At 44.0% G+C, this 24,453-nt stretch overlaps 1 long non-coding RNA gene across 3 annotated transcripts; it reads left to right on the top strand.

The window, feature by feature from the left end:
* Positions 1-9,341: 9,341 nt before the first annotated feature.
* Positions 9,342-23,383, top strand: LOC142718062 (uncharacterized). 3 transcript variants are annotated; one of them, XR_012872203.1, is made up of 7 exons: positions 9,342-9,431; positions 10,267-10,324; positions 17,275-17,376; positions 18,615-18,698; positions 19,678-19,815; positions 21,127-21,304; positions 22,630-23,383. It is a non-coding gene; the product is annotated as an uncharacterized LOC142718062 (long non-coding RNA). The 3 variants fall into 3 exon arrangements; XR_012872205.1 differs by lacking the exon at positions 17,275-17,376; XR_012872204.1 differs by lacking the exons at positions 9,342-9,431; positions 10,267-10,324 and adding an exon at positions 14,394-15,290.
* The last annotated feature ends 1,070 nt before the right edge of the window (positions 23,384-24,453 follow it).

Raw genomic sequence — 24,453 nt, 5'->3', positions numbered from 1 at the left:
CACCCTCTGCATAGACCCACTATATTATTCATCCTTAGTTCACACTAGTTCATGCCGGCCCATAGTAACGCAATATGAATGGAGGTTTTTTTTTTTTTTTGTTTTTTTTTTTTTTTTTTCTTTTTTTTTTTTTTTTTTTTCCCTCAGACAAACATGCACAGAAAACACGCAAACCAAATAAATTGCATGCACAAAAAATCCTGAGAAACTACAATGCAATTTTTCAATAAGACGCCGCCCGTTATAACTACATGTCGTCTTCTATATACATTCATATACCACGTTGCTCTATAGTGAAAATCTAATCTAAACCTTCTCTTTTCATATATAGTCTTCGTAAAACCCAAATAATTTAACAAGTATTATTGTAGACAGCCCCATATACTTACTTACCTTGAACAAGATCGGACCTGGAGCATCAGCTGATTCCAGGAGGCCCGTCAGGTTCCCTTGCTTCCTATTGGCTCATCCGGCCAGCCAATAATACACACAAGATCTAGCATGTAAACAAAGGAGTCAATGTTACGTAACTCACAGAAGCGATGTCCTAACACTTCTTGATTGCAATTAAAAAACCTGCAGTTAGAAATACACGTTCTCTGTTTCCCCAGGCTTTGCCCCTCATCCTTTCATAAGTATAGTCCACAATTATGTTCTATTTTATAGCAATTTCACATGTAGAATCTTTAAACGCTCTGGCTTGCGTTTCAATAACTAATCGTAAGCTGACACGCAATTAAGTCCAACCAGCTGCACAAACCGGAACTCATGCATATAAAAACCGGGGCCCTAGTATCCAAAACTTTAACAGCCATGATTAAGGACGTGCCTAACGTCTGAAACGCGTAGGCTTCAGGACTGGATCGTTATTTACTCCCGTTTGCACACCAGGACTCCAACTTATTGGACCTTTTTAATCGAATATCTAGTAAACTTGGAACTAGTTTCCTTTTTATCCTCTTCAGCGCTGGACTCAACCCCTTTGCCTCTGCCTGTCTATACCAATCGTGTGCCGACACGAGAGCCCGTGCGATGACCGCGACACATACAGCAAGTGTCAGGTGAGCTGGAGGACTTCTTCTCTATATACCTTCTGTCTGAGCTTTCGGCTTTGCCTTACGTGCTCACCCTTGTTATATACACATGCCCTATTCAGGACTAAAAGAACCAATCTGTTTACACATGTGTACAACCTTCCTGCTTTGAATTTTTTGTGCAACAGGAGAAGTTTTAATGCAAGTCTGTCACGATAATATGTCTACAGGGATTTAATCAATCGTCTATGCAAATTAAGATCCTCAACAATTTTGTATATTATACTCTGGCTAATAATCTTCCCATTGTTTTTACAACTTCTTCTCACCAATTCCCGCACATTTGGAGAGATACCCAATGTATATGTGTTACAAGAAATATACAATATAATAATTATATAATTTCTTGAGACTACGCTCAACATGTCAAACGAGGCTCAGTTAACAAGATCTGAACTGGCCGCAAAAGTTTTTGGCAGCAGTGGCAACACCTCTGAAAGAAACCCGGATTTGGAAGCCTCATTCCACAACTTGGAGAAACACCTGGCACAACAGGCAAAACTATGGTGGGATCTCACTACCCTCAAAAACTACGTCTCAAAAAATATGATTCCTAGGGGGCTACGTTTGAAGAAAATGCCCTCCTTTATATACACCGAAGACTTTCACACAGAATGGAACCAAACTCTTTCTGATTGTTCCATCAAGCTAATGAACCTCATCACGAGACAAGAAGAACAAAAACTAAAAGAATTGGAAATCAAAATAATGGACATCAAAAAAGAACTGGATGTCTACTCAAGCTTACCTGCCTTTTCACAGCTGGATACACGCACGTCTTCCTACATCGACAAACTAGATCTTTCCATAGCTGAAACAAAGAAATCAAAGTTTCAGCGGGACACACGAGACTATATGAACAACGAAGTATATAACTGGAATCGAAAGGAACACAATTTTTCCAGACCTAGACCCATTCTAAAACAACGCAACCAACAATACAAACGATATAGAGATATACCGAGCAGGGTAAGCTTCAGTTCCACGGAACCCGACTCTGCAGAAGGCCTATCAGAAGAAGAACATGTTGGAACTTCTTCCCGTCCTTACCATAGACAAGAAGCTACCGCACAAATGTCAAAAAACGAGGCAGGAGGGGCGGGAGGAAGCACAAATCGACCCTATCAAGAACAAACCCGTCACCTCCGGTCGCGAAAGTTCCAGCACTATTAAATTCCAACATAACGAATCTATCATCCTTCCCTCTCTCGGCAGACCAAGAAGAAGTCCTCACTCTGGGCCTTAATTTCGCCCCCAACAATAACTTCAATCTGTTCAATACATTGCTAGATATAAACAAATTTATTCGTAATTTAACTGTTAAAAAATACTTCCTCAAAGATTCCATCACAACAGAAGACCCCAATACCACCACGACTTTTACAAGCCAACCCAATAGGGATTGCAAGAACCATAAACACCAACTCATGTCTGAATTCTCTTTTCAAGAACTCAGAACCCTAGCATGCCTTGAAAGTCTGCAACCGGAGAGAACGGACCAAACTGTTATGATGGCTTCAAACTTTATAACTTCCAACTCCAAATTCTATCCCGTGAATGCACGAACCGAATCTATGGACCGATTTCAATTTATCATTGAACAAGAATTACAAAGTATAGCAGATAGACTCAAAACTAACCATCCAAAACCCAACATGCCCAACCGCCTGAAAAAAGCAATGAAAACCTTGAAAGACAACAAAGAACTTACGATTAAAATGGCAGACAAAGGCGGAGGAATTGCCATCATGAATAAATCAGATTATCAAAAATCAATACTCGACATGCTATCTGATATCAACACCTATAAAAAACTTGACTCAAATCCAACAGTGAAAATAAAATTCTTAATGAAAAGTTTACTGAACGAAGGTCTCCAAGGGGGTTTCATCAATCAGAAACAATTTAATTATCTATATGTTGAACAACCCATTACTCCCATAATTCACGCTTTACCTAAAACCCATAAACTAATTAATCCCCCACCAATGAGACCTATAGTCTCAGGGATAGGATCCATATTAGAAAAATTATCAGAATGGCTCGACACCTTGTTACAACCTTTGGCTCAGCAAACTCCAGGTTTTCTAAAAGATACCAAAAATGTCCTCATCTCGTTAAAAGATAAAATTTGGAACGAGGATTATACCTGGTTAACCTGTGATGTTGTCTCACTCTACACATCAATTCCTCATCATGTAGCCTACACTGCTTTAGAAAGTCACCTCCAGACACACAGTACTTACGATAGAAATTTTCAAACCTATATCCTAAATGTACTTATGTTTCTAATGAAGCACAATTTCTTCCAATTTGATGAAAAATTTTTTCTCCAACTGAAAGGCGTCTCTATGGGAGCCAAATTCTCCCCATCAATTGCAAACCTGGTAATGGCGTGGTGGGAGGAATTATACATCTTTTCTAGCAACAACCCTCATGGCACAAACATTGAGTGGTATGGACGTTATATCGACGACCTCCTGCTAATATGGAAGGGACCCATTGAGCATATTTCAAACTTCGTCGACTATCTTAACCAGAACCCCTACAATCTCAAGTTTACCCACAACCATGATAAAACGTCAATAGTCTTTTTAGACCTAGAACTAGAGGGAAAAATAGGTCAAATTATTACAACTCAAACGCACCGGAAACCCACTTCAGCCAACTCCATTTTGCATGCTACAAGTAATCATTCTAGACATACAATCAAAGCCATTCCAGTAGGAGAACTTCATCGTGCTAAAAGAAATTGCACATCAACTAACCAGTTCAATATAGAGCAAGAATGTATCACAACCAGATTGAGTAAGAGAGGCTATCCACAGTGGTCCCTCAACAGAGCCCGAGACATTATTACCAAAAAACCAAGAACCCTACTCTTAGAACAGCACAAAACGACCAAACCAGAGTCCAATCAACCAACCTTGGTTCTACAGCAAAGTAACCAGTTTGAGGAAATAAAAGATCTAGTAGATAGGTACTTACCTGTTCTCATGGAGGACGTCGACTTGAGGTCCATCCTGAAGGAAGGGTGTAGAATAATAGCAAGAAAAGCTCCATCAATAGGCAGCACACTATCACCATCCCTATTTACATCACACGAGACCAAATCAACGTGGTTGGAAACCAAAGGGTTCTACAAATGTGGACAGCACCCCTGTAAGGTATGCCAATATGCTTACCCTACTAAAACTTTCAGTGACTCTACACAATTAGACACCTATACTATCCAAAATTACATTAATTGCAATTCCGAATCCGTTATTTACATCATCGAATGCATAGAATGCCAACTAAAATATATAGGCTGCACAAACCGTAAATTTAAAATTAGGATCCTTGAACACCTCAGCTATATAAGAAATGCAAATATCTTAAACATTTCTAGTGCCTCTAAACATTTTATCCATCATCATAATCGATCAGTAAAATTGTTCCGATGTTTCGCCATAGAAAAAATCCATCTCCCCAAAAGAGGAGGCGACTTAAAACATAAAACTCATCTGCGAGAGGCTTTTTGGATATACAGACTAAAAACGAGGTTCCCACAGGGACTCAACCTCAAGAAAGAACTTATGTTCCAGTATTAAACTTTAGTCTGTATTCCAAAGGATACATCCTATTATTTGTACAGTAATTAATATTTTATGAGCAACAGCCTCAAGCCAATGATCTCTCTCCGTCTGTCCCTAAAGTCATTCATTATTTTTTGCATACATAACATGTGCTTTTTGTAATGCAATCGATACAATATTTTGACTTTTTTTAGCCAGTCATTCACGCTCACCCTATTTTCTTAATTTTTGCCAATTTTTCTTTTTCCCTACACTCCCTGCACTCTACACCTATACTTCGATCCAGCGTATAGATACTAAGGGCCCTCCCCCTATTGACTTATTTTTCCATTTAATTAACTGCAATACATTCATAGTTCCATCATTAGTTGATTACAAGACTACTTGTATCTTGCACAAACTAAAACATCATATATACCCAATGCGTTTAATATACAATTTTTTCTCAGCCTGGGACATCCAAGAGTAGCACCCTCTGCATAGACCCACTATATTATTCATCCTTAGTTCACACTAGTTCATGCCGGCCCATAGTAACGCAATATGAATGGAGGTTTTTTTTTTTTTTTGTTTTTTTTTTTTTTTTTTCTTTTTTTTTTTTTTTTTTTTCCCTCAGACAAACATGCACAGAAAACACGCAAACCAAATAAATTGCATGCACAAAAAATCCTGAGAAACTACAATGCAATTTTTCAATAAGACGCCGCCCGTTATAACTACATGTCGTCTTCTATATACATTCATATACCACGTTGCTCCATAGTAAAAAACTAATCTAAACCTTCTCTTTTCATATATAGTCTTCGTAAAACCCAAATAATTTAACAAGTATTATTGTAGACAGCCCCATATACTTACTTACCTTGAACAAGATCGGACCTGGAGCATCAGCTGATTCCAGGAGGCCCGTCAGGTTCCCTTGCTTCCTATTGGCTCATCCGGCCAGCCAATAATACACACAAGATCTAGCATGTAAACAAAGGAGTCAATGTTACGTAACTCACAGAAGCGATGTCCTAACACTTCTTGATTGCAATTAAAAAACCTGCAGTTAGAAATACACGTTCTCTGTTTCCCCAGGCTTTGCCCCTCATCCTTTCATAAGTATAGTCCACAATTATGTTCTATTTTATAGCAATTTCACATGTAGAATCTTTAAACGCTCTGGCTTGCGTTTCAATAACTAATCGTAAGCTGACACGCAATTAAGTCCAACCAGCTGCACAAACCGGAACTCATGCATATAAAAACCGGGGCCCTAGTATCCAAAACTTTAACAGCCATGATTAAGGACGTGCCTAACGTCTGAAACGCGTAGGCTTCAGGACTGGATCGTTATTTACTCCCGTTTGCACACCAGGACTCCAACTTATTGGACCTTTTTAATCGAATATCTAGTAAACTTGGAACTAGTTTCCTTTTTATCCTCTTCAGCGCTGGACTCAACCCCTTTGCCTCTGCCTGTCTATACCAATCGTGTGCCGACACGAGAGCCCGTGCGATGACCGCGACACATACAGCAAGTGTCAGGTGAGCTGGAGGACTTCTTCTCTATATACCTTCTGTCCGGGCATTATACTGTGTGTGTTGGGCACTATGGGAGCATTATACTGTGTGTGTGGGGCACTATGGGGGCATTATACTGTGTGTGTGTGGGGCACTATGGGGACATTATACTGTGTGTGGGGCACTATGGAGGCATAATACTGTGTGAAGGGCACTATGGGGACATTATACTGTGTGGGCACTATGGGGGCATTATACTGTGTGTGGGCATTATGGGGGCATTATACTGTGTGTGGGCACTATGGGGGCATTATACTGTGTGTGGGCACTATGGGGGCATTATACTGTGTGTGGGCACTATGGGGGCATTATACTGTGTGTGGGCATTATGGGGGCATTATACTGTGTGTGGGCACTATGGGGGCATTATACTGTGTGTGGGCATTATGGGGGCATTATACTGTGTGTGGGCACTATGGGGGCATTATACTGTGTTTGTGAAGGGCACTATGGGGCATTATACTGTGTTTGTGAAGAGTACTATAGGGGCATTATACTGTGTGTGTGGGGCACTATGGGGGCATTATACTGTGTTTGTGAAGAGTACTATGGGGGCATTATACTGTGTGTGTGTGTGTGTGTGTGTGTGTGTGTGTGTGTGGGGCACTATGGGGGCATTATACTGTGTTTGTGAAGAGTACTATGGGGGCATTATACTGTGTGTGTGTGGGGCACTATGGGGGCATTATACTGTGTGTGTGGGGCACTATGGGGGCATTATACTGTGTGTGGGGCACTATGCGGGCATTATACTGTGTGTGTTGGGCACTATGGGAGCATTATACTGTGTGTGTGGGGCACTATGGGGGCATTATACTGTGTGTGTGGGGCACTATGGGGGCATTATACTGTGTGTGGGGCACTATGCGGGCATTATACTGTGTGTGTGGGGCACTGTGGGGGCATTATACTGTGTGTTGGGCACTATGGGAGCATTATACTGTGTGTGTGGGGCACTATGGGGGCATTATACTGTGTGTGTGGGGCACTATGGGGACATTATACTGTGTGTGGGGCACTATGGAGGCATAATACTGTGTGAAGGGCACTATGGGGACATTATACTGTGTGGGCACTATGGGGGCATTATACTGTGTGTGGGCATTATGGGGGCATTATACTGTGTGTGGGCACTATGGGGGCATTATACTGTGTGTGGGCACTATGGGGGCATTATACTGTGTGTGGGCACTATGGGGGCATTATACTGTGTGTGGGCATTATGGGGGCATTATACTGTGTGTGGGCACTATGGGGGCATTATACTGTGTGTGGGCATTATGGGGGCATTATACTGTGTGTGGGCACTATGGGGGCGTTATACTGTGTTTGTGAAGGGCACTATGGGGCATTATACTGTGTTTGTGAAGAGTACTATAGGGGCATTATACTGTGTGTGTGGGGCACTATGGGGGCATTATACTGTGTGTGTGTGTGTGTGTGTGTGTGTGTGTGTGTGTGTGTGGGGCACTATGGGGGCATTATACTGTGTTTGTGAAGAGTACTATGGGGGCATTATACTGTGTGTGTGTGGGGCACTATGGGGGCATTATACTGTGTGTGTGGGGCACTATGGGGGCATTATACTGTGTGTGGGGCACTATGCGGGCATTATACTGTGTGTGTTGGGCACTATGGGGCATTATACTGTGTGTGGGGCACTATGGAGGCACAATACTGTGTGGGGGCACTATGGGGACATTATACTGTGTGTGGGGCACTATGGAGGCATAATACTGTGTGAAGGGCACTATGGGGACATTATACTGCACTACTTTCTCATATACTTTGTTTTTAATCCTTACCATTATAAAAAAAAATCCTTTGCTTGCTGTCAGCAAATGAAAACCTGTTTACTTTCAGCTATTGAAAATTTGTTACAATTGTATCCGGTCTCGGCAATCATTTCAGAAAAAATATATATATATATTTTATCGTTTATTTATTTTAACTGGTTGCCGACACAGGACGAGTATGCTCGTACTGAGCGGCGAGCACTTCGCGCATTAGGACGAGCATACTCGTCCTGTGTGACAGCCGTCCCTGACTGCCGCGATCAAAGCTGATCATGGCATTAAAAGTAAATAAGAGAAGGGGGACTGCCCTTTGATCACGTCACAGAAAATCCATGTGAAGCGATCGAAGCCCATAAATTGTATGGCTAGACAGCTCAGGGTCCGTTGAAGGACCCCAGGGCTGTCTGAACATATTTCCTGTTGTTAGGGCATACTGAGGTCTGCCCTAACAACTGCCTGTGTACGATCAGTAACAGGCTAATGTACTGGCATATAGATCTATGCCAGTACATTACAGTTACAAAATAAAAATCAAAATGATAAATCCCTTTATGGGATTAAAAAAAAAAGTTAAATGAATGTAAAAAAAAAATAATGGTAAATAAAATACACAGAAATACACATTTTTTAAAATAAATCAACTTTTTAAAATATAAGTCCCAAAACATGAAATAATATAGACATATTTGGTATCGCCACGACCGTAACAACCTGTACAACAAATGTATAACATTATTTATGATGATCGGTGTATGGTGTAAAAAAAAAATTATTAAAACTGCTGCGGAACTGCTTTTTTTCTGCATTTTAATCTAATTAAAAATGTATAGAAATTAAACGATAATGTATTTGGACCAAAAAATGGTACATACATAAAGTACAACTCGTCCCGCAAAAAACAAAGTCTCATACAACTACGTCGTACAAAAAATAAAAGCGTTATGAGCGTCGGGATGCAAAGAGGGAAATGTAAACAAAATTGCTCTGTCCTCAAGGCCAAAATTGACCGTGTCCTTAAAGGGTTAAAGGGTTGTACCATATAAGAAAAAAAGGTCTACTTTTTATTCCCAAAAATACCTCCGCTCCTCCACTATGGGGCTGCGCTGTTTCTGGGAGAGTCGTCTATAATCCATATATTTTCTGTACATTTTCTATAGGTGGCATTTATGGTCTGATGCGCATGAGATGTAAAATACAACAGTTTATAATTTCTGATGCGCTGAAATGCAGTAAAATAGCAGTAACTGAGGAGGTGACAGCGCTTCATATTAGATGAGATCTTTATATTGTGTTTCCTTCTAGTGAGGACCAAGAAATCCAACATTGCAAGAAGATAAAAGTGTCACCAGAGGACGAGTCATAGTCTGGAGAGATGTTCATGTGCAGCTCTATCATATGTAACATATATATATATATATCCGGTGTCCTGCTCTGTCACACATGATGATCAGCTGCTGTTTCCAGGAGGGACTCCAGGGGGGACTCCAGGGTGGACTGACAGGGGGGGACTGCCCTAACCCAAAAATGTAGCATTACATGGTGCCCATTAATATAAGAGGACCCTGCGTGTAATGTCTAGAAGCACTGGGTCCCCCTTGTGGCAGCTGTCCGCTATGACTACTGGAGGGACACCCCTCTACTATCTCTATATACCCTGATAGCACATGTGGGGGGCAGTGGTATTATATGACGTACAGTATCCATACATAGAGATTTGTGGAGTCACTCCGGGACTAGCGCCTCTGAGCAGTCCCTGTGCCTGGTAACTCCAACTAAATGTAGATAATGCCAGTGGTCCCTGAAGAATAAGGACAACAGGAGATACAATCTCTCCTGCCTGATTTCCCTGCCCCTCACCCGTCCCCATCCCCCAATCAGCAGCAGATCCATCTACAAAGAACAGATATACAGAATATTACACGTAAATCATTTCTTCTGTCCGGCGTTGGGACCAATGGTTTACTTCCCCGGAGAAATGCTGGGGCAGAACTTCTGGGGGGTCATCAGTATGTGCCCCCACCAGACCCTCTGCTTGTCTCCACAGCAGCATGGACGTCACAGTATCACCGGTCACCATATCTAGTCTTATGAATAGTCAGTAATGCCGTTGTCTGCCGTGAGTTGCCAGTAGATGCACCGAACGTCTGTGGTGATGACAAGCATGGGGGACATTGTAACATCTTCATTATTTGGCGTAACATTTGTTTCTTCTTTCTCTGTTCCCACCTGCAGGGACATGAAAATAGTGGAATCTCTGCCGACATGTGGTGTTCATTACTACAAAGTAAAGGTCAGGGACCGTTCCTCTATAAACACTCCAGAAAAAGTGATATTCTTCTTCACAGACTTTATTACTTGTCCTGGACGACCCTTTAATGGGTTTTCCCACCTTGGACATTTATGGCATATCCACATATTTATGTCATAAAGGCCCGATACATGCAGGTCCCACCTCTGGGACCCACACCTATCTCCCTGACCCCCGTCCTATCTCATCCATCTCCCAATGCTCCCCGCCACTGTCTGACGAGGTGGTCAGGAGTTACGGAAACAGCATAGCTCACCGTGCTCCGCTGTTTCCGTAGCTCCCTACCACTTCGTCAAACAGTGACCTGGCCTCATCAGGAGCTGGAAGAGGTAGGACGAAGGTCAGGGGGCCCTTTTGTAGAAATAGGGTGTGGGTCCCAGTGGTGGGACCGGCATCTATCGGACAATTATAGGACTTGCCATAAATGTCCAAGATACGAAAACCCCTTTAATGAGGAGGAAAGAATTGGCCGCGCTCCTGCAGTGTTTGATCTTTTATGAAGATATTGGGCTGGAAGTTTTCATGTGGCTTTCCTTTGCTTTGTCTGCTGCAGCTTGGCATTGAGCTGCATCCCCCGGGCTACTGTAGATTCTGGTTGTAGCTTCACTTAGGTCTACTCCAATAGTTTCTTACACAGATAGGAGGGGACATGTTGTTGCTAAAATGGTTATAATAACCAGTCATTAAAAACCATTTTACCCTAAATAATGAAACATTTCTATAGATACAAGTCCTTGAGTTTTCCTCTTATGTCAGATTGTTAAAAAATCTTCTCTTCAATCATTTCCTAGTAATATCCGGTCCTGAGAAAGCCGTATACTGCCGGTATGTCTGCACTGACATTTCTATCACCAAACCTTCCCTGTTACCCATGGAATTCCCAAGTGCTTGTTCTCAATTCTGGAATGGACACTTGAAGGAGGAGGATTCTGACAGTGGATACTATTTTTTTTCCACATGTTCCGCTGTGTTATATTGCTGCTTGTCTGGAGCCGGAGACGCATCCAGGAGAAAGACACGAGGTGCACAGGAGGGTCTTACTGCACACTAGGGGGGGGGTCTATATTTGTTTTACTATAAGACCGTCCCTCATCAGCGCGCGCCCCGGCTTACAGGGACTTTACATCATAGTAAATGGATCTTTCCATCCCCATAATTGGATCTTTGTATAAATGCTTTGGCTGACAGATCTCATGTTTATCATCATTTTCCCTATTCATAGATTCTGATCTTATCCATCCTTTTATAGATTTGGGGTGAATGTTATTTTGCCATAGACATTTGGGGTGTTAAATATGTCTGTCTCCTTATGAGTGAAGTTGATGCCTTCCAACATATGGGCGGCTGTCGGGATAGGTTGGCACCTGACATTATTATATAGATTACAGTGGACACTTTGTTTGCTGACCGTCCTGTGTGACATGTAAGAGCTCAATAATAACCCCCATATTTGTGGTCTGTGCATCAGTGAAGAGAAGATGGGACATGTTCCTGTCAGTGGTTATACAGGGACCAGCGACATGTGATTGTCAATACAATATCCGGCCTTCACAGGATCCCAGTGCACATAACTCCTATAACCTATGTCCAGTATATATGGCGGTGAGAAATAACTGCCGGCAGCGCTATCACGTCTCTCCCATCCCCCTCAACTGAAAACATCAAACTGATTTTTTTTATTTAACTGTCAGCAGCGCAGGTAATGTGCACTACAGATCCCAGCATGCTCTACTGCCAGAAGGAAATGAACTACATGGATGTATTTAGACTTTTAAAACATCTCTATTGGTTCCTCATTGAACAGAGAAGGTGGAAGAAACACACATTGGGTACAATCTGTCCATGCCAATCGATACACATTTTTATTTTCTAACCTACAACTTGTACAGTGAGAGCTAGAATGTGATTGGATGCCATGGGCAGCACCACTTAGGACCTTGTTGCCATGGACAGCATCACAGAAGCGTCGTCACCCAGTCACGGAATACTCAGCAAGAACGGTCAGTGCGAGGCCGGCATCGAGGAGAGAGGACCGCTAAGCACTACTGAGATTGTCCCAGCTGGGTTCTAATTTGTTTTTATATCTTTGTTATTTGTTTATTATTTTTTTTTTATTTTTGTTAGTCCTTCCAGACCCGCACTTCCAAGTGTGTGGAGGAAGAGACAGCCAGATGGCTGCCCCGGGGGCTGGTGGAAAGTTCCAGCCCCGGAGATATCTCCATCGTCCCGGGAAGACCCCGTACAGCCGGGAGCCTAAAAAAAGGCAGACTGGCTTTTTTGGACATCTGAAAGCAGCTTTAAGTCTCGTGCCATATATTAAAAAGCTGTTCACAACACCTCAAAAAGAGTCGGGCCGATACCTGAGACTAAAATCTCCACCACCAACACCTGCAGCCACCACCTGCGCAGCAAGGCACGTTCCTCAGGTACCAAAACCCACCAAAAGATCAGGTGAGGTTCGGACCACTGCCCCATTGCCCAGGAGACCAACTGCCTTTAAGAGCTTCCTTGCAAGACAGTCATCGATCTTGTCAAGTCAGAGAAGGTCAGCAGTGGCAAGAACATCTAGGGTCCGCAGTGCACCATATGCCTTACCACCGCGCATTAAGGTGACTGCGAGACAGCTGTATGACGGCCCACTAGGGGAGCCTATGGGTGGTGCATCACGCAGGATGATGAGGGCCATGCTGAACACCCCATTGGCGGATAATCGCAGTTCGTTTGTCAGCGATGAGGGAGACTATGTCCGGTACACCTTCCACAGAGATACCATCTTTCCGGAGAAGGAGTACCATGGCAAAATATCGTTTCGCCTAAAAAGAGACTAGTGGTGGAGTCTCCTGCAGCGTGCAAATACCATCTTAGTGCACTAGCTGCTAATCCAATTGATTTGATTTTCCGGTTTTGACCTTGGCTTGATTTTTGGACTATGCTTTTTGACTGCCGCCTGCCCTGACCTCGGCCTGTTTATGGACAATGCTTGTATGCTGCCTGCCCTGACCCCGGACTGTTTATGGACTATGCTTGTTTGCTGCCTGCCCTGACCTCGGCCTGTTTATGGACTATGCTTGTATGCTGCCTGCCCTGACCTCGGCCATGTATTGACTATGTTTGCTTCCGGCTCCACAAGTGCCACAGCTGTGTTGTTTATCAGTCCACTCTCCGCAAAATATATTTAGTGCCCACCAGCTTTCTAGGCTGAGCACCCTGGCTACTTACGGACAGTCTGGCCTAGATCTAGAGTGCTAACCATTACACTATTGGAACCTTCTTTAGGTCGTGATGAGGCTAGGGGTCCCAAACCACAAATCACCACTGCCTGGGGTCCCCTTTTTATGCCCTGTTTACTCCTAGAACACGGGTACCTTCAGTGTCCCATGCTTTAAAGGCCAGCCCTCCCTGATTACCCTTAGTACCCTTGTGTCCATGCTGCTAGTGGACAGTCTGGCCGAGATCCAGAGTGCTAACCATTACACTATGGAACGTGTTTTAGGTCGTGACCCCTAGACCAGACTGCAAATCCCTCACCAGGGCTCTCTACTACTGCCTGGGGTCCCCATTTTATATCCCCTGAGTATCCTCCTAGTACACGGGTAACTGTGCCCCCCCTTGTTTCTAGGCTGGCAAGTACTGAGCATGCTCAGTTTCCACATATCCTGACTGCTGATGGACAGTCTGGCCTAGATCCAGAGTGCTAACCATTACACTATTGGAACCTTCTTTAGGTTGTGATCCCTAGACGAGGCTAGGGGTCCCAAACCACAAATCACCACTGCCTGGGGTCCCCTTTTTATTCCCCCGATTTCTCCTAGAACACGGGTACCTTGAGTGCCCCCTGATTTAAGGGCCAGCCCTCCTGATTACCCTTGGTACCCTTGTGTCCATGCTGCTAGTGGATAGCCTGGCCGAGATCCAGAGTGCTAACCATTACACTATGGAACGTGCTTTAGGTCGTGACCCCTAGACCAGACTGCAAATCCCTCACCAGGGCTCTCCACTACTGCCTGGGGTCCCCATTTTATATCCCCTGAGTATCCTCCTAGTACACGGGTAACTGTGCCCCCCCTTGTTTCTAGGCTGGCACGCACTGAGCATGCTCAGTTCCACACATCCTGACTGCTGATGGACAGTCTGGCCTAGATCCAGAGTGCTAAACTGGTCATAACACTTTAATTTCTCTTCCTGTGATCAATGGGAGATGGAAATGTCCTATATTGGTGAACTGACTCTTAAAGGGCCCATGCCTATCCCTGGGACAACTTACTCTAGTAATTGACTCTTCTCTGGGCCTCAGTACTAAGATAACTACATCTAAAAAGATAGACGAGGCATCCTTTCCCTCTCACAGTATTCCAGCTGATGGAGTAGACTTGTTTATCCCTGAATCCTCTGCTGACTGAGGAGTTCATGAAGCATCTGTTAAGGCCGCAACTAGGAGAATGTAATAGAAATTGTCCACTCTCTAAAAAAGGAATTGCTCCAATCAGGAGACCATTGCCAAATCACAGAATGAACTGATGAATAAAAATGAGGAAATGGAGAAAAACAATTCTGGACATAGAGACCGATCCCTACTCAACCACAATTGACTTTGAGGAATCCTGGATTTGGTCTCTAAGTCCCCGACTTCATCAGATTTCTGCCTCCAGATGTCTCTACCGTAGAAAAAACACTGGCCCCAAAGCTGAAAAATCTCCCCCCAGAGTTGGACGACTTTATATAATCTCATCATCACATCGAGATCATTGCCTACAAATGGAGATTCCCATCAAACTAGTAATGTCCAAAAACCTCCATCATTATGTCTTCACAACACGGCCCGCAGCTCTGAAAGTCTGAGAGAAATGGAAACTCCTGTCCCATCACCACCGAGAACCTCCGTCACCACCAACATAAGAGAAGAATCCCGGAAACTCAATCATGACTGGACTGTAGCTGGACGGGGATGGTAAGTCTAAATACTCACTGTTTCCCTGATGATAATTTAGGATGTGCTAATACTCGTTACATGACGTCTCTTCAGGATTCTGTAGTCTGAATACATGTTCACACCACCACTCTCATTGTTTTACCTTCACCTTTTAGGCTGTGTTCACACGGTGCAGTCATGTCACATGTTTTTGCCAAGATTCCATGGCAAAAATGCAGCTTCTTTGCAAAACCGCTGTGTTCTTGTTGAGTAGTGAAAATCGCTGCAAAAACCGTGATATGACCGCAATGTGTGAACACAGCCTTAACTATACACTTGATGTGATGCTTCATTGGAAGTTAGACCCTGTTCACATTACGTTATAGCCTTCCGGAGGACTTCTGCAGTGTACCTGTGACGGAAGTCTGCAATGTATCGCACTGTTTAGGTACACAGTGGCAAATGGTGGCCAAACCCCACGGCAGAAGCGCTACCTGGAGCTGGAGCTAATAATGAGAATGATAAGTGACGTCACACAAGAGGACAACTCAAAACTTAGATTTAAAGGCCATATTTTAATTTGAGGGGAAAATGTTCATTAATTATCAACTAGTGAAGATTTTTATCTTTAGCCCCTTAGTGACCACCAATACGCCTGTTCATGGCAGCCGAGTCTAAGTCCTGCGCGGGTGTCCTGCAGGCGGGAGCGGGAACTCAGCGGTCATTAGACAACAGTAGCAACCAAAGTTTAACTTGATTGCGGCCGTTTAATCCGTTAAATGCTGCAGTCAATAGCGACCGCGACATTTAACTTGTTTACAGGGGGAGGAGCTCCCTCTCTCGCCCATCGGCGGCCCGCAAATGCAATCGCCTGCCTCCGATGGGGTGTCATGGCAGCCGTGGGCCGAATAAAGGCCCCTAGGCCTGCCCTGGCTATATACCAATTAGGACGTGCCAGATTTACACTGACAGGAAATAATTCTTTGGTAGACTAAGTTACCAAAGCATCAGAGCGTAAAAATGATTAATAAAGATTACAGTTGAAAAATATAAAAAAAAAATGTTCCTATAAAAAAGTGGTTTTGTTCAGTAAAAGTGTAAAAAATAAATAAAAGTGCACATATATGGTATCGCCGCGACCGCAAAGACCCAAATAATAAAGTTAACATGTAATTTAAACCGCTCTGTCACCAGTTTATAAGTGCCCTATCTCCTACCTAATCCTAAACAAATGCTAATTTGTTCTTAATGCCCAACTGGGCGTTTTTTTTTAAACTTTTGACCAAGTGGGCATTGTAAAGAGAAGTGTATGACACTGCCCAATCAGCATCATACACTTCTCTTCATTCATATCCAGGGGTACTCCCAGCACAGCGTGATCTCGCGAGATCACGCTGTGCTGTCACTCCCACAGTAACTTTACCGGAGTGGAGGCGATGTCTTTTCATTCTCCCGACACGCCGGTAAAATTAAGTGACGGCACAGCGTGATCTAGCGAGATCACGCTGTTCTGTGAGTATAGCTGGACATGTATGAAGAGAAGTGTATGATGCTGATTGGTCACTGATTGGTCAGCGTCATACACTTCTCTTTACAACGCCCACTTGGTCAAAAGTAAAAAAAAATGCCCAGTTTGCCATTTAGAAAAAATTAGCATAAAACTAAAAGTTGTCATAAGTAACTTCTAGGGGTGTGACAATATATGTTTCTCCCAGATGGGATTTGAAGTTGCTGACAATATACTTACCCATGATATTCCTCTTTGGCATCTTGGTAACTGCTATTCCAGACATTTTCTGTCTCATTTTCTGTTATGGTGACATCATGTACGCTGTTATTTGGCTAATTTTTACAGATTGCTTGGGGGGAAAAAAACCCCACTATAAATCTCAGGATTGTTCCCAAACATAAGACATGTAAATTGTGTATATTCTATAAGGGCCAAGTTTCTCTTCTGCAGGACATTATTACCGTCTTGGCCATTATAACTGTTGGGGTCACTATCTGGCACTATTGTTTTTAGGGGCAGTATTGAGTTGTGTCTGGAAGAAGTCCTCATTGCGATTTAGGACGGTTAGAGAAGAAAACTGAAAGAGAACGACTCCAATCATAGAAGACGTCACCAGTGAGTCCAAATCTTTCCCACTAATGTGTCTAAAAAATTGCCTCTAAATAGAATTGTTCTTATGATGTTTCATTGAATCTGTAGACCTTGTGAGGCCGGGTTCCTACGTATAGTAAACGTTGCAGAATTTCCGAATGAAATTATGTGTGGAAATTCCACAGTATTTACAGGAGCAGAAAAGTGAATGAGATTTGAACAAATCTCACGCACACTCTGTAGAAAAAATCTGCAGCGAAAACCTTTCATAAATTGACCTGCAGTGTGAAGTTTAAATCATGTCAATTAATGCTGCGGATTCGCTGCTCTTTTGTTGCGGGTTTTCCCCATTGAATACAATGGGGGTGTTAAATCCGCAGCGAATAGCAAGTGCTGTTACTTTTGCGGTGGAAACGCTGCAATTCCGCCGCTAAAAAATCACTAATTAAATAAAAAGAAACCTTTTTTTTTTAAATTTTATAAAAAAGCTAATACTTGTCATAGCGACGCATTCTTCTGTTTTCCGTCTAGGTCGGCCTCCTGGGATGACTTTTCATCACATGTGACTGCTGCAGCCAATGACAGGCTGCGGCAGTCACATGGGCCGCAGCATCATCCCCGGAGGCCGGACTGGTCAGCGGTAAGTATACAATTTATTATTTTTCTTGTAGCGGAGATTGCACCCGAAAAACTGCACCACAATTTGGTGCAGTTTTCTGGGCGGAATTCCCTGCGGGTTTTAGGTCGGATACGCTGTATACTTTTACACAGCATATTCTGACCCGTGGGAACAGCCTAAGATAATTAGGAGGGGGCACTCATGAAGCCCTTGCACTGGGCCCACCAATGTGTTAAAATGGCCGTGTACTAGAGGGGGTTCCTGACAAGAGATGCTCCACTATGACATCCGTATACCCTAATAGTACATATAGAAAAGGGATGTCTGACTGATACAACCACATTAAATCACTGTCCATAAGGCCCCTATAGATTGCAGACACAGATCTTTTTTGTGGGTCCCCCCAGTTCATCCCTTCAGGAGCCGTTTAGTGGGTGTAATATTATGGTCCCCATAAATTGTCTTTCATGGACTGTATATTATTTTTGTATTGACTTGGGAATATTTACATTCAGATAATTTTATTTAGTAAAATGTAATATTGCAGAATTCAGTCAGATTTGGGTTTTCATTGGACGCTGAGATTGTAATGTAAGTCACAGCGACTCCACATAAATCTCATTGTATTTCAATATCTTTCCAGGCGCAGAAATCCCGGTCTCTTCCCGTTGTGCCCCTTATGTTTTATATACCAGTGATTTACACATTTTATCACCATCCATCTCAGGTAATGACAGAAAGCAGCGGAGGAATCAGGAGATCAATGTGTAAAGGATGTGATGTTCTCCCAGAGGTAGTGGATCCCGGGGATCAGGAGATCAATGTGTAAAGGATGTGATGTTCCCCCAGAGATAGTGGATCCCGGGGATCAGGAGATCAATGTGTAAAGGATGTGATGTTCTCCCAGAGGTAGTGGATCCCGGGGATCAGGAGATCAATGTGTAAAGGATGTGATGTTCCCCCAGAGTTAGTGGATCCCGGGGATCAGGAGATCAATGTGTAAAGGATGTGATGTTCTCCCAGAGTTAGTGGATCCCGGGGATCAGGAGATCAATGTGTAAAGGATGTGATGTTCTCCCAGAGGTAGTGGATCCCGGGGATCAGGAGATCAATGTGTAAAGGATGTGATGTCCTCCCAGAGGTAGTGGATCCCGGGGATCAGGAGATCAATGTGTAAAGGATGTGATGTTCTCCCAGAGTTAGTGTATCCCGGGGATCAGGAGATCAATGTGTAAAGGATGTGATGTTCTCCAGAGTTAGTGGATCCCGGGGATCAGGAGATCAATGTGTAAAGGATGTGATGTTCTCCCAGAGTTAGTGGATACCGGGGATCAGGAGATCAATGTGTAAAGGATGTGATGTTCTCCCAGAGTTAGTGGATCCCGGGGATCAGGGGATCAATGTGTAAAGGATGTGATGTTCTCCCAGAGATAGTGGATCCCGGGGATCAGGAGATCAATGTGTAAAGGATGTGATGTTCCCCCAGAGTTAGTGGATCCCGGGGATCAGGAGATCAATGTGTAAAGGATGTGATGTTCTCCCAGAGTTAGTGGATCCCGGGGATCAGCAGCCAAACAAGTCACAATACAATGCAGAACATATAGAGATTATATATATATTGTTTGTCGTCAGCATGGGGGGGGGGGGGGGTTTAATTGTCACAAATTATTTCTTTGTTATTATCTAATAATAAATTCTATATTCAGTTTATAGAGAAAAATACATCAAACAGTGAATTTAACCGACATCGCTGGACTTGATGAACGCCGGATTATCAACTGTCTGGATTATTGGACAGATATTGTATATACACCGATCAGCCATAACATTATAACCACTGACCGGTAAATGGAATAACATTAATGATCTGGTTACAATGGCGTCTGACAAGGGGGGGGATATAGGGCTCTTCCACACGCTGCGGAATTGACACGTTTTTTTTCCGGACGGAATTTCGGACGGAATAAACGCAGCAGAATACAGTAGCAGCAAAGAGGATGGGATCTAACAAATCTCCTCCACACGCTGCGTAAATATTCCGAGCAGAGTTTGGCCTGCGGTGCGTATTTTTCGGACCGTCACATGTCAATTCCTGCTGCGGAAAGTGTCCAGAATTGCTGCGTTTTTCAGAGGAGACGTCTCCATCTCCCAACATTGTGAAAAACGCAGCAAATTACGCACCATTTTCTGCCGTAAAAAAGTCAGGAAATGGTGCGTTTTTGCCGCAGCGGAATGTCTGCGTTTTTCAGCTCGAATTTCTGCAGCAATTCCGTTGTGTGTGAACAAGCCCTTATTATGCAGTAAGTGAACAGTCAGTTCTTGGAGTTGATGTCTTAGATGCAGGAAAAATGGGCAAGTGTAAGAATCTGAGCCACATTGACAAGGGACAAATTGTGATGTCTGGACCACACACACACGCACACACGCACACACAAACGCACACACACACACACACACATACACACACACACACACACACATACACACGTACACACACACATACACACACAGACACACACGCACGCACACACATACACACACACACACACACACACACACACGCACGTGCTATAGGTATAAACTGCTTTAAAAAGGACTTATCAGTAGATATTTGTATTCCCCATTAAATAACAATTCTGGAGAATCTTTTCTTAGAACTCTACGTTGCGTCGTTCCTCTGTTATTCCTCCTGGTAATGTATGAATAAATCAACAACTGGCAGTTATCATTCCCCGTGTCATAGGGGCGTGTTTCTACAGACTCTGAAACTGTCCAATCAGTGCTGAAAATATCAGGCAGTGCAGAGCCACACCCTATTGACAAGGAGAATGGTAACACCCAGTTGTCAATTTATTCATACATTTTCAGGAGGAATAACAGAGGAACGGCACAACGCAGAGTTCTAAGAAAAGATTTTACAGAATTGTTATTTCTTGTGAAATTCTAGTATCCACTGATGAGTCTTTTTTAATGCAGTTTTCACTACAGGAAACAGGTTCAGGAGCAGTTTATTGGTTGGCGGCCAATGGATTTTCACGCTGAAGTTTCAGATCTTATTTCCCATTTTCCAGGCTGCGGGGGGTAGAGAGCAGCGGCGTGTCGCCTTTTCCTGGTAACATTGCCTCCAAATCTAACTGAAAATCTCCTTTTCACAGCACAAGGATTTGGGAGCCGAACTCTGAGCTCATTATTCATGCGGCTGCGGCAAAACTGACAAGACGATATAATATCATTCTCTCCGGCCCATGAGGAGCTGAAGACATGAAGTGACATGAAGTTGTGTTATTCTTGGGGGAGTCACACGGCTGATCCACGCAGAACCCCTATAGTGAGGTGAACATTTCCAGCTGATGTCATTATAGAACTAGAAAAACTCCATCTTCTGATATTTCATAATGGGAATTACTACATAAGGCCAGATTCACACCAACGTGGGGGAACTCGGACATGAAAATAGACTTGAGTCTATTGAGGGATCTGTGAAAATTGAATAAAATAGGACATGTTCTATTTTATACCGGATCCCTTCACACAGTTGTTATAACGGCGGTCACATGAACGTTCTCTACATTCATCTGAATTCAGCCTTAGAAGAATGAAAGATCAGTCTATGTGAAGAGCAATAGTGAGAACTGGAGCTTTATATGAAGAACATGACATTTATCTATAAAGTGCAGCTAAACGTCTGACAAACTTCTGACCGGTCATAGAGAGATGTCAGAAGTCTGGATTGGTGGGTCCGAGCACTGAGACCCCCACCAATCTCTAGAATGAAGCAGCTGAAGGTCTCATGTGATCGCTCAGCTGCTTCGTGTCTGTTCGGCTTTTTCCGGAAAGCCGATGTAGCGGAGGACGGGCTCATAGACTTTCTATTGACTCCGCACACAGATACATTTATTTCCAGAAATAGCCGAGCAGACAGGAACGGCTGAGCGTCACACGAGACCTTCAGCTGCTTCATTCTAGAGATTGGTGGGGGTCTCAGTGCTCGGACCCCACCAATCCAAACTTCTGACCCGTCACTATGAGATGTCAGAAGATTGTCAAACGTTTAACTTCACTTTATTTGTATAAATTCCAACAAGCAAACCAGCGAGATCCAACTTCCCCGTATCATGTGCAGATTTACAGATCATTGGAGGAGAAATGTGCAGTTCACAATAGTCAGACGTTGTCCCCGCCATAACCGCTCCGTTATATAATAGTAATACCACTATACATTGCCTAGATAGTAGTGCCATATAGAGCGCACCGAGTACCCAACACAGTGCCTAAATAACACTGCCATACATTGCCCACATAACAATGTCATCCAGTATACGCAGAATACTACTATACAGTGCCATATAGTTCATGAAAAAGACTGCCATGCAATGCCAGGCCTCTGTGGTGTGTGCCATGCTGGCACTGGTCCAGATAGCAGGACTCATTGTGTCTGGAAGTTACATATGGAAGTATAGTATGTCCCCCAGACCCCTGTGGTGCCCCCCATACTTCCATACATCACTTCCAGAAGAAAGTAGTCTTGCTGTCCTGAAAGTGCCAGCATGGAAGTATGGCATGTACCACATAGGCCGAGGGTGAGGGCCATTCTTCCATATGTCACTTTATACTATTTATTATTATTATTGGGTTTATGATTTCCTTTTCCATTCTAGAACCGTTGACAGTCGGGATGATCCACAGGAGGATTCTGATAAAACCCAAATTGAGGCACCAGAATAGAAATCATCTGATAGTAGCACCAGCACCGCCCAGCAACAAACCCCTGAAGAGGTCAACATTCTGGCAGCATCGTGAGTGGCTGCAGACACGCGGCCAAGTCGGCCTGCACCGCGGTGTAGTATGGGGCGTGGCGACCCGGCGCCCACAACCAATCCATGATTAACACCAGTGTGCCGACTATCTGACCCGAAGAAGCTACAAATGTCCAGGGGCCGTCATCCTTCACAGTCTCGCGCCCCATCTACGACATGTGCCAGAAGACCGACAGCTGCACTGGTAGAACATGCTGATTGCAGCGGTGGAGATCTTTGTTGGTGCAAACGACCCGTGGGACCTGTATGAGCATGTGGAGCAGCACAGATGGCGGGTGGCGTGTCCTTCTACCCCGACACGCTGGACCACCACAACACCCTGACCATTACCAGCCGTATAACAGTCCTCCAACCCTGTTTCAGCAGGACGGGTACTATCAATCTGAATACCACGGCCCCCCACCCACTGGCCAATCACACAGTGGCCCATACCCAGCAGCTCAGACTGGACCTGGACATGCAGAGTGCAGCTCAGGACCTCCAGCAGCGTCGACCTCTCTGAGTGCTGAACTGTTTGACATGTGATCTTCTTTCCTCATGTGATTGGTCTGCTCAGGTCTGGGCTGTTGTAAATGTCATTTTTGCCTCATGTCGGTGATACTTGTTTATTTTGTTTATTGAATATAAATGTTCTTAAAACAAGAATGTCTGCTGTCATATATAAGGGACTTGTTTTGGGTTGTGGTCTGGTCGGGGGATTATGTCCCGGTAATAGAAATTGATAAATTATCCTCAGAAAAGACACTCAATATCCGATCGATGTTGGAACCGCACAACACCGCCAGAGAGCTGTTCAATAGTCCCGGTGCTGGAGCTGCAACGAAGCAGCTGATCTGCGGCGCTGCCGGGTGTTTCACCAACACTGATCTGATATTGAGGGCGAGTAAAGGTCATCAATAGAGAAATTTCCTGCAACCACAGGGTCGGTGGGTTGCCTATAAGGGCTTGTTCTCATCTGCGTTGGGGGCTACACCCGGGGCCTCTGTTGTAGATTCCGTGAGAAGCAGTGGAGAGAAAAGTCCTGCGCTAGTCCTATACTTTTACACTTTATTTTTTTACTTCAGATATTACTTTTCAGTAACGAGGGTGTCCACAAGGATGAGTATGGGGTCAACTGCACTGGGTGTCCAGGATCCCAGGCTGCATGCATATAAACCACCATAGGGGGCGCACTGCTCTCTTAAGTACCGTCATTAGTATATTGGTGACTCAGAATGACGGGAATCGGAGGCAAGTGGTTGGCTAGTTCTGTGGGCATGTGTACTACAATGGAGGCGTGCGCCTGGCCCTGTAATGTGGCTGGTGCTAATATAGGTACGCTGTGTCTGCTGCTGATATGGGTACACTGTGGCTGCTGCTGATAAAGGGGCACTGTGGGTAATGCTGGTATGGGGCACTGTTTCTGGTGCTGAAAAATGGGCAGTATGGCTAATGCTCATATAGGTGAGCTGTGGCTAATGCTGTTATGGGGGCACTGTGGCTGCTGATGATCAGCATGTACTGTGGCCGGTGCTGATATGGGGGGACAGTGGCTGGTGCTGATATGGGGGGACAGTGGCCGGTGCTTATATGGGGGGACAGTGGCCGGTGCTGTTATGGGGGGACAGTGGCTGGTGCTGATATGGGGGCACTGTGGCTGGATCCTTTACATGGGCTATATTGACT

The sequence above is a fragment of the Rhinoderma darwinii genome, unplaced genomic scaffold (genome assembly GCF_050947455.1).
Source record: "Rhinoderma darwinii isolate aRhiDar2 unplaced genomic scaffold, aRhiDar2.hap1 Scaffold_4580, whole genome shotgun sequence".
Taxonomy (NCBI): domain Eukaryota; kingdom Metazoa; phylum Chordata; class Amphibia; order Anura; family Rhinodermatidae; genus Rhinoderma; species Rhinoderma darwinii.
Note: the sequence above shows the minus strand (reverse complement) of the source record. Positions and strands in the feature narration are given on the sequence as shown.